Source organism: Sarcophilus harrisii, chromosome 1 (genome assembly GCF_902635505.1).
Source record: "Sarcophilus harrisii chromosome 1, mSarHar1.11, whole genome shotgun sequence".
NCBI lineage: Eukaryota > Metazoa > Chordata > Mammalia > Dasyuromorphia > Dasyuridae > Sarcophilus > Sarcophilus harrisii.
In genome coordinates, this window is record NC_045426.1 from 262075240 (window position 1) to 262091887 (window position 16648).

General features: G+C 39.4%; 1 protein-coding gene and 1 long non-coding RNA gene across 4 annotated transcripts in view; one reads left to right on the top strand and one right to left on the bottom strand.

The window, feature by feature from the left end:
* ELFN1 (extracellular leucine rich repeat and fibronectin type III domain containing 1) overlaps positions 1–16648 on the bottom strand; it is a 199995-nt gene that overhangs the window by 137282 nt on the left and 46065 nt on the right. The gene's annotated exons all lie outside the window — the stretch shown is intronic.
* Positions 6418–16648, top strand: part of LOC116419703 — a 47281-nt gene continuing 37050 nt past the window's right edge. Inside the window, exon 1 of the long non-coding RNA XR_004229992.1 lies at positions 6418–6526. This is a non-coding gene — a long non-coding RNA (uncharacterized LOC116419703). The remainder of the gene's footprint in view (positions 6527–16648) is intronic.

Sequence of the window (16648 nt, forward strand, 5' to 3'; positions counted from 1 at the left end):
AAGTCACTGGATGTTTATGATGGACTGTGGAGCAATTATTGAGGACATGCAGAGAATGAGTAGAATTTTATTGTATAGATTCAAGAGGAGAGATAGTTACAGGGATGAGTAAGAGCTATATGGAAGCTGAGATAATATAAGTTTGGTTGAAGCTGGAGTCACTATTATCATTATTCCCAAACCTACAACCATCCTGTTCCCCAGAGCTTGGGTGAATGTAGCCCAATAGCTATTTATTCCAATATTATCCCATTGCCCAGGGACACTCATGGCAACCAAAGAGCTTTCCCTTCCTCATTCATTTACCTCATTTGTAAAATGAGGATTAAAAAGATACCTGTACCCTACCTACTTCAGTGAATTGTAGTGAGACCTACCAATACTGTAAGGCTCAGCTGAGGTCTTATCTCCTCCAACAAGTCTTTCTTGAAAATCCCATTTTGCAGTAATCTCTCTTTACTCCAAATTGCTGGCCCAAGTACTTATTGACTGGATCTTCCTTTTGGTATCTCAACAATTCACTTAAATTTAATGAATAATCCCACTATTTTCAAGAGTCTATGCTGGCTACAAGAAATACAAAATACATTTAACCCAAATGCTGCTACTCTCAGAAAGTTTAACGTATAATAAGAAAGACTGCCGACTTTTCTTTCTTTTAATTTCCTTCCTTCTTTCTTTGTGTTCCTCCCTCCCTCTCCTCTCTCCTTCCTTTCTTCTTTTCTTCTTTTTTTTTTTCTTTCGTCATGGACCCTTTGGCAGTATGATATGGATCCTTTCTCAGAATAATGTTTATAAATGCATAAAATTTAAAGGATTTCAAAGGAAATCAGTTCTAATGGTTATCACTTTTTTTCTTAAAAAAACAAGTTCACAGATCCCAGATTAAGAACTCCTGATCTAATAGGCAGAAAAACCCATGTATAAAGGAGGATAAATAAAAGTGAGGTCCTGATATATGGAAAATGGGAGGCGAAATTTGAGAACATAAAACTTTTAGCTGAGAATACGGGAGAAGTAATCAGAAGACTTCATAAAGTAGCAAACCAGTTGGGCCTTGAAGGAAAAAGGCACACTAGGTGAAGATGGGGAAGTCTATTTCAACTAAAAAGTGAAATAGTCTGGTTTGTTTGAAATCTAGAAATGCCTAGAAAGGTGGGTTGGAAGCAAAGAAAAGCCCTGAATGCCAAAGTCAGGAGTTTCTATTTTATTTCAAAAGACAGTCACTGAAAGAAAGCACATTAGAAACTACTCTACTCGGAAAACTACTCGGGCAACAGCATCACTGTTGGATTATTCAGGGGAGGCAGGAAGAATTGTTAGGAGGATATTCAATTCAGCAAACATTTATTAAGTGCCTATGATGCATAATATTACAATAGTCTAGACAAGAAGAAATGAGAATTGGATGGAGTTGTGTTCATAGAAAGTGGGAAATGAATATAAGAGATATTGTAGAAGTAGAATCAGTAAGAACTCACAAACTACATCGTGATGAAAGAGAAGCTCAAAGATGATTTTGAGATTATATCTAGAAATAAAGGATTTAGGGCAGGGAACAGTATTCATCATTTTGTTCTCAGGGTTTTTTTGGTCAAGTTGTTAAAAATATGTATGTATGTATGTCTTGTGTCTCCAACCCCATTACAAAATCTTTGTGGAGCCTATATCTCTTCTGTGTGACCCTATATCAACACAATCCCTTCCTTACACAGTCCAAAGGAGGGAACTGGGTATATTTTTGTTGATGGGCAGCTAGGTGCTATAGTAAATATAGTGCTGGGCCTACAAAGAGGAAGACTAATTTTCCTTAGTTTAAATCTGACCTCAGGTCCTTACTAGCTGTGTGACCCTAGACAAGTCACTTGACCCTGTTTGCCTCGGTTCCTTATTTATAAAATGAGCCAGAGAAGGAAATGGCAAATCACTCCAATATCTTTACTAAGAAAATTAAAATGGGCTTAAGAAGAATTAGAAATGACTAAAAATGAATAAGCAACAACAATATTTTTGTTGATTCATAAGATCAACAATCTACAGCTAAAGGGCCTTCAGAGGCCAATTAGTAAAGATATTCTCATTTTAAAGATGACAAAACTGAGGCTCGGAGAGTTTAAGATTTGCCAGGGATTTGTCTGATTTCACACAAGTAGCAAATAGCAGAGGCAGAATTGAATCCAGATCCTCTGACTCCCAAGCCAATGCTCCTTCCACTCTAAGTCATTACTACATCCCATTACTATACTACTGCATTACACCATGATTTGGTTGCTGCTTATGTCCATGTTCCACCATGTTTTGCCTTCTGGTAATTCAGGATTTCACAAATCCCTGCAGACTCTGCTTCCATAATCTCCATTTAGTGAACTGGCTTCATGGAAATGTGGAACTAGCCAACCACACTGAGGATCATCAAGGACCATGGGTGAGAAAGGGATTTTAAAAGGTCAACTTTCAAGAGGTCAAACATTCTCTCAGCTGGCTTTCCCTAAACCACCTAATATCGAAGTACTTGGAATTGATTTTTAGAGCTCTATATAATTCTCCTCCTCTCTAATACCTACTCTCCTAACTGCTTTAATGATGAGGTGCTGTTGTTCAATCATTTCAGGCAGATCTGACTTGTCATGACCCCATTTTGGGTTTTCTTGACAAACATACTAGAACACTTTTCCATTTTCTTCTCTAGTTCATTTTACATTAAGACCTGAGGCAAATGGGGATAAGTGACTTACTTAGGGTCACACAGCTATTACGTGTCTAGGGTCAGATTCAAACCCAGAAAAATGTCTTTCCCTGACTTCAGTATTAGCACTCTATCCACTGTGCCATCTAGCTGCCCTTAATGATGAATTAGGGAATGTCAATTAAAATGAAAGCCAAATATAAGTTTGGTTTGATTCACAACCATGGAATTAGACCTTAAGAGAGAGACAGGTCTCTGTTTTTTGGCCAAAGTTCCACATCAAAGCTTCCAGATTGAAGACCAGAACATGCTCTCAAGTTTCTCTGAAAATGTTAAATGAATAGATAGAATAGAGTTATGTATGTATTTTTCAGTATACTAAACTTAACACTGTTGTTTTTTGGGAGGAGTAGGGTGAGAAACAACCATCAGAAAAATATATCAAACTACTGACAGGTATCTACATTAATGAGGTAAAAAAAAGTTCTAAAAGTCACACCAATATATGTGTCACATAGTAAGTAACTTTTCTTCCTCGGAAGGTTAGAATTGGCTTAGAATTAGTCTATGAAACTTGCAGTATAGCTCTCGATGCTAGTAAAATAGGAAGCAACATGAGAGGTCCTTGTCTGAGGAACTTGTAAATACGGTTTCATTGAACAAGAGAGTTCAAGGGTATTATTGGCATCCGAACATTGGATGTGAACAGAAACTGAACTGCCAACAAGGAAGATTGTGTGAGCTGGGAAATGTAAAGATAATAATAACTGACATTTATACAGTGTTTTAAACTTTGCAAAACATTTTTCTTTCATTATCATTCACTTTCCAGCCAATTCTAAGTCATTAGGTTTGCATTCTGGCCATCATCTCTACCCTATCCCAGCCAGAACATTGCGATCTACCTCATAACCACCCTGGACTTTGATAAGTTAGCTCTGGCCTTATCTTGCCAAAATCCAGACCTTGACAACACTTCTGGGACATCTCCAGCCATGGTATCCATGTATTTATTCCCTTTCCATTTTCTAGCTTCCCTTGAGTATTATCTTTTCTCATGAGAATATAAGCTCTTTGTGGGCAGTCTCTCTTGATTACTTATATTTGTATCCCCAGCACTTACCACAGTATTTAAATCTTTTTTTGTTTGTTTTTGTTCACATCCTACTCTGTGTGACTCCATGGACATGGTCCTTAGAGTTTTTGTTTGTTTTTTAGCAAAGATACTGGAATAGTTTGCTATTTCTTTCTTCAGTATGGCCCCATTTTACAGATAAGGAACTGAGGCATATTAGAGGTTGCCCAAGATCACACAACTAATAAGTGTATTGAGACATTATTTAAAGTTGTATGGAAGGGAAATTGGAGAGTTCAGGGAAGTCCTTTCCTTTTCTCCACCATCCTGAATTTACCTGAATTTCAACTAAGATCTTTCTGACTCCAAGCCCAGTGCTCTAGCCACTTAACCACCTAGTTGCCCATCTTATACACAATAACTTTATTTTTTATTATAGCTTTTTATTTACAAGACATATGCATGGGTAATTTTTCAGCATTGACAATTGCAAAACCTTCTGTTCCAACTTTTTCCCTCCTTCCCCCCACTTCTTTCCCCAGATGGCAGGTAGACCAATATATATTAAATATGTTAAAGCATATATTAAATATAATATATTACATAATAACTTTAATAAATGAACAACCTATCTATTCATCCATCCATCTATCTCATTTGAACCTCAAAACAATACTTTGGGGTAAGTGAGGTAGTTTTTATTATCTCCATTTCACAGATGAGGAAACTGAGGCTTAGAAAGAAGTTAAAATGACTTAGAATCATGGATTTAGAATTAGAAGGTACCTTAAATGTCATCAAATTCAACATCTTACTTTACAAATGAGGAAACTGATTTGTCTATGATCACTCAGACACTAAGTGTCAGAAACTGGATTTAAACTGAGTTCTGCCCCCAACTTCAGCACTCTATCCACTTCACCAGATTAATTTCGGAATTTTTGTTGTACAATTGGTTCGTTCATGTCCAATTTTTCATGATCCCATTTTGGAATTTCCTTGGCAAAAAATACTGGAATGCCATTTACTTCTCCAACTCATTTTGCAGATGAGGACATTGAGGCAAATCGGGTTAAGTTCCTGGGTCACATAGCTAGTAAGCCTGAGGTTGAATTTGAACTCAGGAAGATGAGTCCTTCTGACTTCAGAGAGTCACTGATTAATCTTGATTGTACAGACTTAAAACTATCTATTCCTGGCATAGTGAATAGAGAACTAGCCCTAGAGAAAGAGGGACCTGAGTTCAAATATGGCCTCGGATGTCACTTGACCTCTATTGCAAAAAAAAAAAAAAAAAAAAAAAAGACTATCTGGTCCAATCCCCTCATTTTGTAGATTAAAAAATTAGAGTTAAGAAAAGTAAAGTGACTAAGATCCTATGTATTTTGCCACCCTGGGATCAAGTTGAATACTTTTTTGCTAAGCTCCTAAACTTCATATCTTGTCAAGTAAAGTTTCACCATAAACTTCATAGAAGGAACAATTGTATCTCATATTTGGGACCATAGATCCAAAGCTGGAAGGGAATTTTAAGAGTTCAATCTGATCCATCTCCCCATTTAATAGATGAGAAAACTGAAGCCTAAATAGGTAAGAATGACTTGCTTAAAATTATATTGGTAATAAGTAGCAAAGCCACTTATTCTTTCTTTTATAAACCCAGCACAGTGCTGGATACATAATAAATGCTCAGTAAAAACTTGTCGAATAATCTTGGAATACTTCCTCCGTTGGTCCTTCCTTATGTTTTTGTAAGGTCAGTTGTGAAACCAAAGCTTCCCACTAGCCCCCATTTCATCCCCCTCCCTCCATAACTCCCCACCCCATTTTAATCCTCCCTTTGTGACATCATAGCTCGTTACCATGGGAACCCTGCCAGCTGAGCCCATTGACTATGCTGAAGGATTAAGGTGGGAAAGGCCTGGGTCCGCCTGGGTTTCACCGCAAATGTCTTTGATAATTAGCCAAAATGGCAAAGAAAATGAGGAAAACCACAAGACAGAAGAGCGCAAATCCATTTCAGACAAATGATATTTCCACCTGTTCCCCAGGGTGAAAGCCAATCTGTACAGAACTCTTCTTTTCCTTGAGTGTAAACTAAAGAATCAAAGAATTAAAAGTTGGGAGCCGGAAGTGCTTTGTTTTTCCACAGGATGACAATGCCATAGTCTTTTTGGGTGTTTTGTTTTGTTTCTATAGTAGAACAGAATGAGAGGAGATGGATCAGGGGGCATAAGAATATGAGTAATTAATGCATGGCACTCCAACAAGCTTAGTTTATTTTTAATTCATTTTTTTTAGTGGATTAACATGAGTTATGAAAAAGGTATCGGGTCTCAGTCTGTCCATCTGGAAAAATGGGAACGGAACGATGCGTCATGGGAGAAAGCAGACAAGCTTTGGTCCTCTGTGGCCTGAGCTCTGAGTCAATTTCAGTACAAAATACACCGTTTGTGGGGACATTGCCCCAACCCTAGTTTCTGCATATATGCTCCCAAAAAGAAACCTCTCAATAGGATAATTGAATCATGGCTCAGAATCATGGCTCTCCCCATGAGTCATGGCTTAGAAAAACCCCAAATAATCCAGAGCCACTTAACATCTGATTGTGGAATGTACTATTTGATTTCTTTTAAACAGAAGATTTAACTTGCCCTTATTATATATTTTTTTCCTTAGGTGCCTCCAAAACTACATTTCTTAAGCACATAGCAATCCCAGAGCAGTGGGGAGTCGGCATGGAAACCAACTGGATGGCAGAGGAGGTAAGTCAGCCTTTGCCATGGAGAATCCACATGTGAATAATCAGGAGTTGACTATGCTAGGAAGGCCATCTTCTTTTTACTAATCCACTGGTTTTCTCACTTAACCCAGCTCAGAGGGGGAGAGCCATACAGAACTCATGAACAGTTCACAGTGTACGCTCCTATTATGACTCCCCCTTCACTCCCTTTCCCAAACCACATACCTAAATATTCACACAATCAAATATCCGGCTCCTTTCTACAGCACTGCAGGGAGGGGGAGGAGAGAGAATAGCAATCCATCATTTTTTCTCTAAACACACAGACCTAGTTGTTGAAAAGGTGTGGGGGAGGCTAGTGGCGGGAGGAGCCCACGCCCAAACCAAAGAGCCATCACTTCCCCAAAAGGACAACAAAGGGTATGAGAATCCCAGGTAGACACAGAACTATGTGTGTGGGTACACACATGCATGCAAATCAAGAGGTATGTCTCCAAACAATTATGTGTATATATATATATATATCATATACATATATACACATATATGCTATACATAGTTGTACAGTTGAATATACATGTGAATGGACAGGCATAAGAAAAGAGATATTGATTTCCTCTTCAGGTTTGTTTGACCCTAGGATCCTTTTCTAATTTCATTTACTCCTTTCTCTTGCCCCAGTGACGTCCTTCTTAGTTTTACAGCCCTCTACAAATTCCTTTGAGGGAAACCTGTCCTGTTACTTCTTGGGAATTGAAAGGAGAAGAAAAGATTGTGGAGGAATCAGCTTGCTGGGGCTTCCAAGGTCTAGGGCTCCCGTGTGGAAAAATGACAGGATGACCTGTATGGTGCTTCTCTAAAAAGATGATGAGGAGATGACTCAATAGATTCTAGCCTGGGAAGCTCTGAAGTCTAGAAGGCATTTTTCCTTCCTTCCCCTTCCCCCTATCCAACCAAAAAAAAGCTCAAACTCTGGCAAGGGGGTCATTGGCCCTATGAATTTCCTGTTTATGACTGTATCTCATCTATACAATGAGAAACAGAAGAATCTAATGTAATGCAATTTTCCATGTTTAGTGCATTATTACAGTGGCTGCCCCTGCTGATTGCTTCCTATTTTTCTTTGCTGTCTCTCTCCATGAGCCTTGCTCTACAGCACAGGGCTGGGGGAGCTCTGCAGCGAGCCCATGGTATAGGCCTCAGGGCCCCCTTCCCTCCCCAGCTCTCTGACATCTTGGACGCCCACCCTCCTCCCTTTAAGCATCTTCAGGGGCAGGGATGTGTTGGGGGGGGGGAGGGAAGGAACCCAAGGATGAAGAGAGACAGCATTAAGAATCACTGTGGCAGGGGCAAGGAGGTGTGGGTGATAACAGAGATAGTCTAGATTTAATGAGTTCTCATGTCCAGCCGGGGGATGGAGTCTGCTAAACATTGAGGTCTTTTTGTTTACCTGGCTTGGGACCTAATTGTCAAGCCCTGACCCTGCGGGCAGAGAAAGCTCCCCACCAGTAAACAAGGCTCTGTGACTCTCCCTTGGGATTCATTTCCCTGCCAAGCAGCCCTGTAGGAGCCCTTATTGTCTTAACTTATTACACAGGCAGCAGAGAGAGAGCCTGGTGACAATGATGACGTGGTGGCAACTAGAAGATGCTGAGGAGTGAGGGTAGTGGTGGGGGATCAGAAAAATGATCCTTCCCAATCATACATCCCCAACAATCCTAGACAGCTCCAGAGACTGTTAATTACTATTAATTGAAATACCCCTGAGAGACAGCCTGAGGATGAATGAGAGCTAAAATCTTGGCCAGGGAGTAAGGACAGCCTGGCTCCTGGGATCCTAGCATGCCCTGTTTCTTCAGTTGGGGTGGGGGGAAAGGAAGGGAAGAAGAGCTTTGGGAAAAACTGGGCTATTTTCTCCAAGGCAATGGAGGAGGTTTGTCTTCTACAACTGGGGAGGGGACTTGACTGCCCCTTCTAACTTTTTCCCTCCTAGGGCATTACTTACTTACTTAACTTTCTCACTTTCTCTCTCTCTCTTTGTCTCTCTCTCTCTCTCTCTCTCTCTCTCTCTCTCTCTCTCTCTCTCTCTCTCTCTCTCTCTCTCTCTCTCTCTCTCTCTCTCTCTCTCTCTATATATATATATATATATATATATATATATATGTATATGCAGCATCCTTTTTCAGAACTTTCTTCCTCAAAGATGTTCTCCTTGATTTATTCTCCTGTCCATGACAGTACATTTCCTTAATACCTGCCTGGGCACATCTTCATAGGCTACTGAGTCAAGATCTCTTGTCTTTGTTTTTTGTTTTTGTTTTTGTTTTTGCCCACCCTGTTAGAAAGTGCATGCATTCTCTGGCTGGCTGTCCCTCTCAAATTTAGGTGAGGACATAGTGTTCAGGAAGAGGTCTTCTACCTCAGGACCCAGGGACCCATGGTGGGAGAAGACCCAGGACATGACTTCATGATGGCAAAATAGAGACCCTAAGATATTCATAAGATGCTGTTATAAGGGATGCCATAGAAGGAAGGTTTCAGGGTAGGAACTCTCCTGAGATGCCCCTGCTGAGTAGAAAAAGCCTGCCATCTGTTATCTTCTGTTTTAACTAATTACTCTTGCTAACAACAACAACAAAATCTTGCTAACTAGGTGCTAAGCTTAGTTGTTTCTATCTACTGAAAGAGTATTAATGCTGTCAGTGCTTTTTAAATTTTAGCACCCCAGAGCAGAGCCCCAGTCACTCCTCCCTAGTTTTGGCTCAGCTGTTGATGGAAGGTCAGATGAAATCAATCATTTTGGGGGTTGTTATTTACTCCAGTCAGGGCAAAGTCAAGAACCTGAGGAAAAAGCCTCAAGATATTTGGTAACCATGGTGAGATGCAAGCCCACTGTACTTTCTCCCCGTGTAATCATCCCCCCCAAAAAAAGTAAACACCTTGAGATCATAGATCTTTTCTTATTTAAAGTTTATCCCACCCACCCCTTCACACCTACTGCCACACTCTACACAATAAGAGCTTAATCAATGTTTGTTGTAGCCACACATATTGTCACCCACATACACAGACATCTGAGCCACTATAAGAGAAGGTGAGATATAAATCCAAGGTCTCATTATTCCAAACATATGCATGTAGTATTCCTGTAAGAGACACTATTTAGGGTTTGTGCCTAGAAGCTATTTTTTCCCTATTTAAAAGCCAAGTCCTGTCTGTCTTATTCTTCAGTTTACATGTGCGGAACATGCTCAGTGCTAAGCTTCAACAGGAGCAGGAATACAGAATTGGAGTTTAAATATCTCATTGATTTCATACCTTCACACCTCCCCCTTTTTCCCCCAAACACCCTAGAGGCACCAGTCCGCACCCAGGGCTAATGGTCTGTGAAGTTTCATTTTTCAAAGTTAAACATTCTCTATGCTCCCCCATGCTGGCTCTTTAGACACAGCTTGGTAAACCCGAGTCCAGGACTGGGACAGCCCCTCTGGAGATGAAAGGAGCTTAACTGATTTACACAACTCCCTTTATTTCTCCCCAGTACATTATGGCACCATACAAATTGGATGGGCTCTGGTATTTTGTGCAGCAAAGAGCAGCCCAGGGTGAGAGTGATTGGGTACCCCTTGTGGGGAATGAGGATGTGCAAGAACTGATTAAAAGGAGGAGACTAAAACTGGAAATGGTGACAAGAAAGAAAGACTGAATAAAGTAGCATGATTTGTCTTTGGTCCAGCAGCCCCTCCTACCCCTTTAATCCCTTCTGCTCAGGGTTCTGCTTCCCCTTTCTTCCTTCCTCTAGCAAACTAAAGGGTCTGCTATCAGTCCTCTACACACTCAAATGAATGTAAGACCCAATGTGGATTCCTTTTCTCAAGATAATTTGCATTTTAAATGTCTCTAACCATGGAATCTGAGGTATTTGTTTTTTAATTCCTTGTTTAAAAAACATTTCAGAAGCATGGCAGTGAAGTAAAATGTGGTGACATCAATATCTGACACAGAGATTTGGCTAGTTTTTCCTTTAAAATTATTGAAACTGTGCTTGAGAGTTAATTGTCTCGGGAGACTAAAGCTTTAGCTGGAAACATAACTTCCTGCTGGCCATCACACTAGGAGAAGTCAACAGATCCTCCCTCAGGCTTCTGACCAGAAGACCAGCATGGCCAACACAGAGGCAGAGAAAGCACACTCAACTAAATCACTGCTATGTTCTTTCCATGTTATGACAAAGTTAATTTTCTTTTGTTAATTGTGATTCATTTGTCCTCATTCAGACTATGAATACCCAAACTATCCAAGGGCAATTCGATGTCCAAGTGTGGCTTGGGTATCAGCAAGATTCATCTTCATGAATTCAAATCCTGCCCTCAGACACTTACCAGCTATATGACCGTTAGTCACTGAACCCTGTTTGCCTATAGTTTCCTCATCTGTAAAATGAGCTGGAAAAGGAAAGGACAAAGCACTCCAGCATCTTTGTCAAGAAAATCCCAAATAAAGGTCCTGTTTCATGATTGAAAACAACTGAATAACAACAATCTATCCAAACTAAACCTGTTCTACAAAAAGAGAGGTATAGTAGGAGGAGAAAAGCATTTAGGCAAAGTGCCTTCATACAGATTATACTATAATACTATTCTACTTATTCAGAGAACAAGTGGGTTCCCAGTCACAAGTTTTTAAGCAAAGGCCACATATCAGGGACATCGTTCAGGTTCAGATTGGATTAGATAGCATTGAAGTACCTTTTACCTCTTGAGATTCTATTTATTTGAGATGTACTTGATGACTCAGGGAAGAATCTAGGAAACCAAATAAGGATGTGGACTGCAAGAGTAGAAGTGAGCAATCTGAGGGAGTCTGAATATTTAGGCACCAAGAGCAATGTGTGGGGTATGTTGACCTCCATATTCAAGACACCCTGGTGGTATTGCTACATCTGGTTCCATTCAAAAGAAGAGTCTAAGGAAAAACCACTGTCATTTTCTCCACCACTAATCATGTCTATTCAAGCTGCCACAAAGAGAATGCATATGTCACTTTCTTGAAAAAACTCTTTTTACAAACTCGTTCTGCTTTCTCTGATCTGCCTAAGTGTGAGAGAACTTAGTAGATAGGTATGATGGGGTGATGTGGCATTCTGGATGCTGTACTAGGAGGGAGTGAAGGGAAGTAGAGTAAAGACCAGAATAAGAAAGCAACAATAGGAAGCCAATGAAGCTGGGAAGTGTCAGAACAGAAAAACCTGTCACTGAGCTTGAAAGGAGTGTGTAAGGAGAATGGGAAAATCTAGATAAATCCAGATAAATATGAGATGACTTGGCTTAAAAATCATAATTAAATGAGAACTAGATGGGTACCAATAAAAAGAGAAGGGTAAAGGAAAAGGGCCAAATCATTTGAATCAGTGGAAAGACCTTGGAGTCCTACTGAAGCCTTAAGAAGTGAAGTAATTTTTTTAAAGGTTGGTCAGATAGAAGTTATTGGCCAAGATGTAATTATATAAACTAAGTTTCCTGACTCCTTGTCCATTGGTCTTTCCTTGCTTATCTATGATGCTTCAGGGTTACCAGCTGTCCTCAAAAAGAATGACATTTGAGAATTTGCTCTTGGTCTTGCCTTGGATTACTGTGTGACCCCAAACAAGTCCCTTACCTTTTCTGTCCCCTTTTCCTGTAAAATGGACATGGTAGTACGTAAGCTTTGGTACCTACAAGTGATATCTGGCAACAGAAAATGAAGGCATTCTTCTCTCAAAGGGTGGAAAATGGATGGAGAATTCAGAGGATTGAATATAGTTATGAAAATAAAATGACTTGTTCTTCAAGTTCTGCACTCTGACTCCCACTTAAAAAAGGGTTGTACTTGTGCAGATGGTGCCTCCTAAGAATATGGGGGAGCAGATTTACAATTGAATTCACTGGTTGCCCTTAGCACAGATGATCTATGCCCAGCAGTAGCCACCAATTAATCCCTGCTCTTCTCTGTTCCTGACCTTAATCTACCTATATTTTGTTGTTGTTGTTCAGTCAGTCATATCTGACTCTTCCCAACACCATTTGGGATTTTCTTGGCAAAGATACTGGAGTAGTTTGCCATTTCCTTTCTCAGCTCATTTTATAAATGAGATACTAAGGCAAATAGGATTAAGTGACTTATCCAGGGTCACAGAACTAGCAAGCAACTGAAGCTAGATTTGAATTCAGATCTTTTTGATTTCAGGCTTATCATTCTCACCATGCTATCCAGCATTTCCTATACCTATAATCACTCAACCACAGTAGAATTAACTAGAACATTAATTGAGAAATCAAATTCAGGGTTTCAGTCCCAGGCTTCTTGATAATTATGCTTTTGGGCAAGTTCCTTCTCATCTCTAGACCTAAATTTTCTCATATATAAAGTGGATGAGTAAAAGGAAAATTATACAAGGTTATTGATAAAGTTTATGAAAACTCTCTTACATCCCAGAATAGGATATCATTAGTTACTAATTATGAGGTGTGAGATAAACTAATGTGACCTTTATCTTTTCACAAATATCCTGGAACTTCTATGGCTAAATTAGCACTTTTCAAAACAGCCCTCTTTGTAGGTCAGAATTCTTTCTTGCTCAAATCCCTATGTTTAGGGATCATCCTGGGAATTTGTAATTTGGGAATTGTAACCTTTCTCTGTTACAACTCACACAGGAAAACCAATCTCATTATTTACCAGTCACAAGTAATTTTTGCTCCCAAGTGGAATCCTCGGGCTTGATGACCAAAATCATTCACCAGACTTGGCTCTGAGTGACATTTATGTTTCCCCAAAACTAAATCATACAGAGAAGACTGACCACTTTAGAGGGCATTTCAAAGAAGGTGCTTCAGCCTCTGAAGTAGTTCCCAGAATAGGGCTCTAAACATCTTAGTCACAGTACTGCTGGAATCTGTATAGCCTCCCAAGGGGACTACTTTGAAGGAGATACTGACTTTGAAGGAGATACTGATTTGGATGGATGAATTTTGGTTTGCTTATGAAAATAACAGGTTATTTTGTAATCCTATCTCAGATACCACATAAAAATACTTATACACATGAATATTTGTGCACAGATACATATCTTCTTTACTCTCCCATTTGTATTGTCCCCACTACTCTCTATTCTTTGGGGGCAAACTGACATATCTAAAAAGGAGAGTAGGAAAACTTGGGTCACCTTCACCTTGTTTGGTCACAGTGCTTACTAGACTGTAAAAGGTTGCCCCAAGCCAGCTTCCTGGGGAATCAGTACCATGGATAGTGGTCTCTACTATCCTGTACTTGAGAGGATATCTTGCTTCAATCTGAGCAAGTCTGGTCTAGCATTTCATCAGAGAAGGAAATTAGCTTATGAGTTTCTCTGTGAAACATACAGGGTCTTGGTATTAACAAGCCTGGATAGACTTTTGAATTGACTTCACAACCTCAATTAGCACTTCAATTTCTCCATGTTCATCCTTGTACGCAGAATGACTCCCTTCCTGACTCCCATGCTATAGCTCTCTTATCTTTTGTCTTTAGGTTATAGCTCAGGGCCTGGCTCCTCTAGAACATCTTTCTGGGTTTACTACTGCTTCCTCCAAGTTTTCTGTTCAATAACATACCAGCTGCAGTTCCTGAACTATCACTTCCCCTCTAGCCATTTGGCCAATGATCATATCTTCACTGTTCATTTTTAAAGATTACATTGCTCCCTTTCATCATTCTCACTAGATAGGCCAAGGACTAATTATTCTTAAATGTGTATCCTAAGTGCCTATGACATTGCAATGTAATCTGAGGGTAGTCAGTACTAGCAGTCAATGAAACAATCAACAAACACTAATGAGTAGCTTATACTAAGATAAGTAAATAGCATGTTAGGGTAGGCAGAGGGTGGAGGGATAGGAAGCTGAAGTTAGTAGAGGGATTTGAGGTGTACTATTTCTATTAGAAAAGGGGCTATTGCTCAGGACTGGAAAGATACATCATTAGCAGATTTAGATTTGTGTCTCTGGGCACTGTGTCATCCTAAGGCAACACCTCGTTGAATCCTGACTCACTTATAGCTACTTTGTCAAACTCAATCTTAGCACTACTCAATCACCACCAAGCTTGCTAATGCCACTATTCTCCAGGGCAGAGAATCTAGGGAAATGCAAGGAAAACTCAGGAAGAGAAAATAGTTTGGCCACCTTGCAATATGACTGAGATCTCTTCAGTGCCAAGCATCAGTTGTCCATGTTCCATCCAACAAGTTTTCCTTAGGGATGGATGATAACACGGAACTTCTTACATTCTTCACTTTCTACTGACACCCTGGGAAAATTGCCTGACTTGGTAGGTTATAAATTATTTCCCTTTAAAGTCTCATTATGTTCCTGGACAGGTGTATTATGATGTACAGGATACTGTACTACAATGCTGTCAATTATACCACCTTGGGCTGGCATAAAGGGTTATTTATTATAAAATGGTCACTTTAAAAGCCCAGTGGATAATCAATAGTATTTAAGGGTCTCAATAGGAGGACTCATCAACATACTATTCCTGGACAACAGCAACACTTATTTGCAATATTTTATTCTCAGTGACTTGGAGCCAATGTCAGAGAGAGACATAGAGTCTTTCTTCAAAGATTATAACTGGCATGGGGGGTGGTGGAGGGAGGGGTACTGGGGTAGAGGGAGAGTAAAGGAAAAAGCTCATGCTTCTTAGTAGGGCTGATTTTAGTGAGAGATAATGAGGTGGGGGGGATAAACTGGAATTGGGGTTAAAAATCCCTCTTCTACCATTTGCTAGCCATTCAACTGTGGGAAAACCATAGGCTCATAAACTCAGAGGTAGAAAAGTTATTAGTGCTCTTCTAGTCTAAATTCATTTACAAATGAGGAAACTGAGGCACAAAGCATTTAAGTCAAAAAGACTATCATCTTTCCAGGAACTAGTGCATGTTTCCCATGTTAAAAGTTATTTTCTTCTCAGTCTCCCTTATCCATATATTCAACAAACTGCCAATTCTTGTGGCTTCTGTCTCCAGGCTATCCCTTATATCCATTCCACTCATCTACTTCAGGCCTTCATTCCCTCTCACTGAGATTATTGGCTATAGAGTCTCCTAATTGGTGTCTCTACATTATCTCTTCCCTCTCCAGGCCATCCTGCATAGAATTGCCAAACTGCTATTCCTCAAGCAGACACCTATGTCCCTTCTCTGCCCCCAAAATTTCAGTTGTTCCCTATCTTTTGGACAATCAAAACCAAACTCCTTTCATTGGCATTTAAAGCCTTTCAAACCTAATTTTTCAACTTCATCACATATTGTTCCCCTTCATGCAAAACTGGCATCCTTATTGTTTTTCATGTATATGGCACTCCATTGCTAATTTCTTATCTTTGGGAATCTTTACAAAGATTTTTACCACACTTACCCTTTCTGGAATTCCTGAAATGTACTCTCTTCCTATATCTCTCTCTTTATTTCAACTGATGATAAAATTTCAATCCTTTACTTCAATTGATGCAGAGTGAAGTAAGCAGGACCAGGAAAACATTACACACGGTAAGGACATTTTGAGGATGATCAAGATTTAGCTACTCTGAAGACAAGAATCCAAGGCAATTCCAAAGGACTCTTAATGAAAATACTATTCACCTCCACAGAAGGAACTTATGAATTCTGAATGAAGACTAAAATACTTTTTTTTTTCATTTTACTTTTCTTTATTTTTAATTTTTTGCAACATGGCTTATATGGAAATATGTTTTGCTTGATTACACATGTATAATTAATATAAGCCTGCTTTCTCAATAGGAAAGGGAGAGGAGAAAGAGAGAGGGAAAGAACTTGGAACTCAAATTTTTAAAAAAATGCTTAAAAGGAAGAAATAATGAAATTTAAAGAATATTATGGATAAAAATATTTTTAAAATATCATTTATTTTATTCAAAGCGCAACTCAAATGCTATCTCTTACATTATACCTTGCTTGATTCCCTCTACATGTTCCTGTCTTCTCCTCCCCCACCTTCCACAAAATAATTATCTTTCATTTATTCAGTATATTTTAATATATTCACTATATGTTTAATATGTACTTAGCCAGTACATATGTTGAGTCTCCTAAAAAGAATGTGAA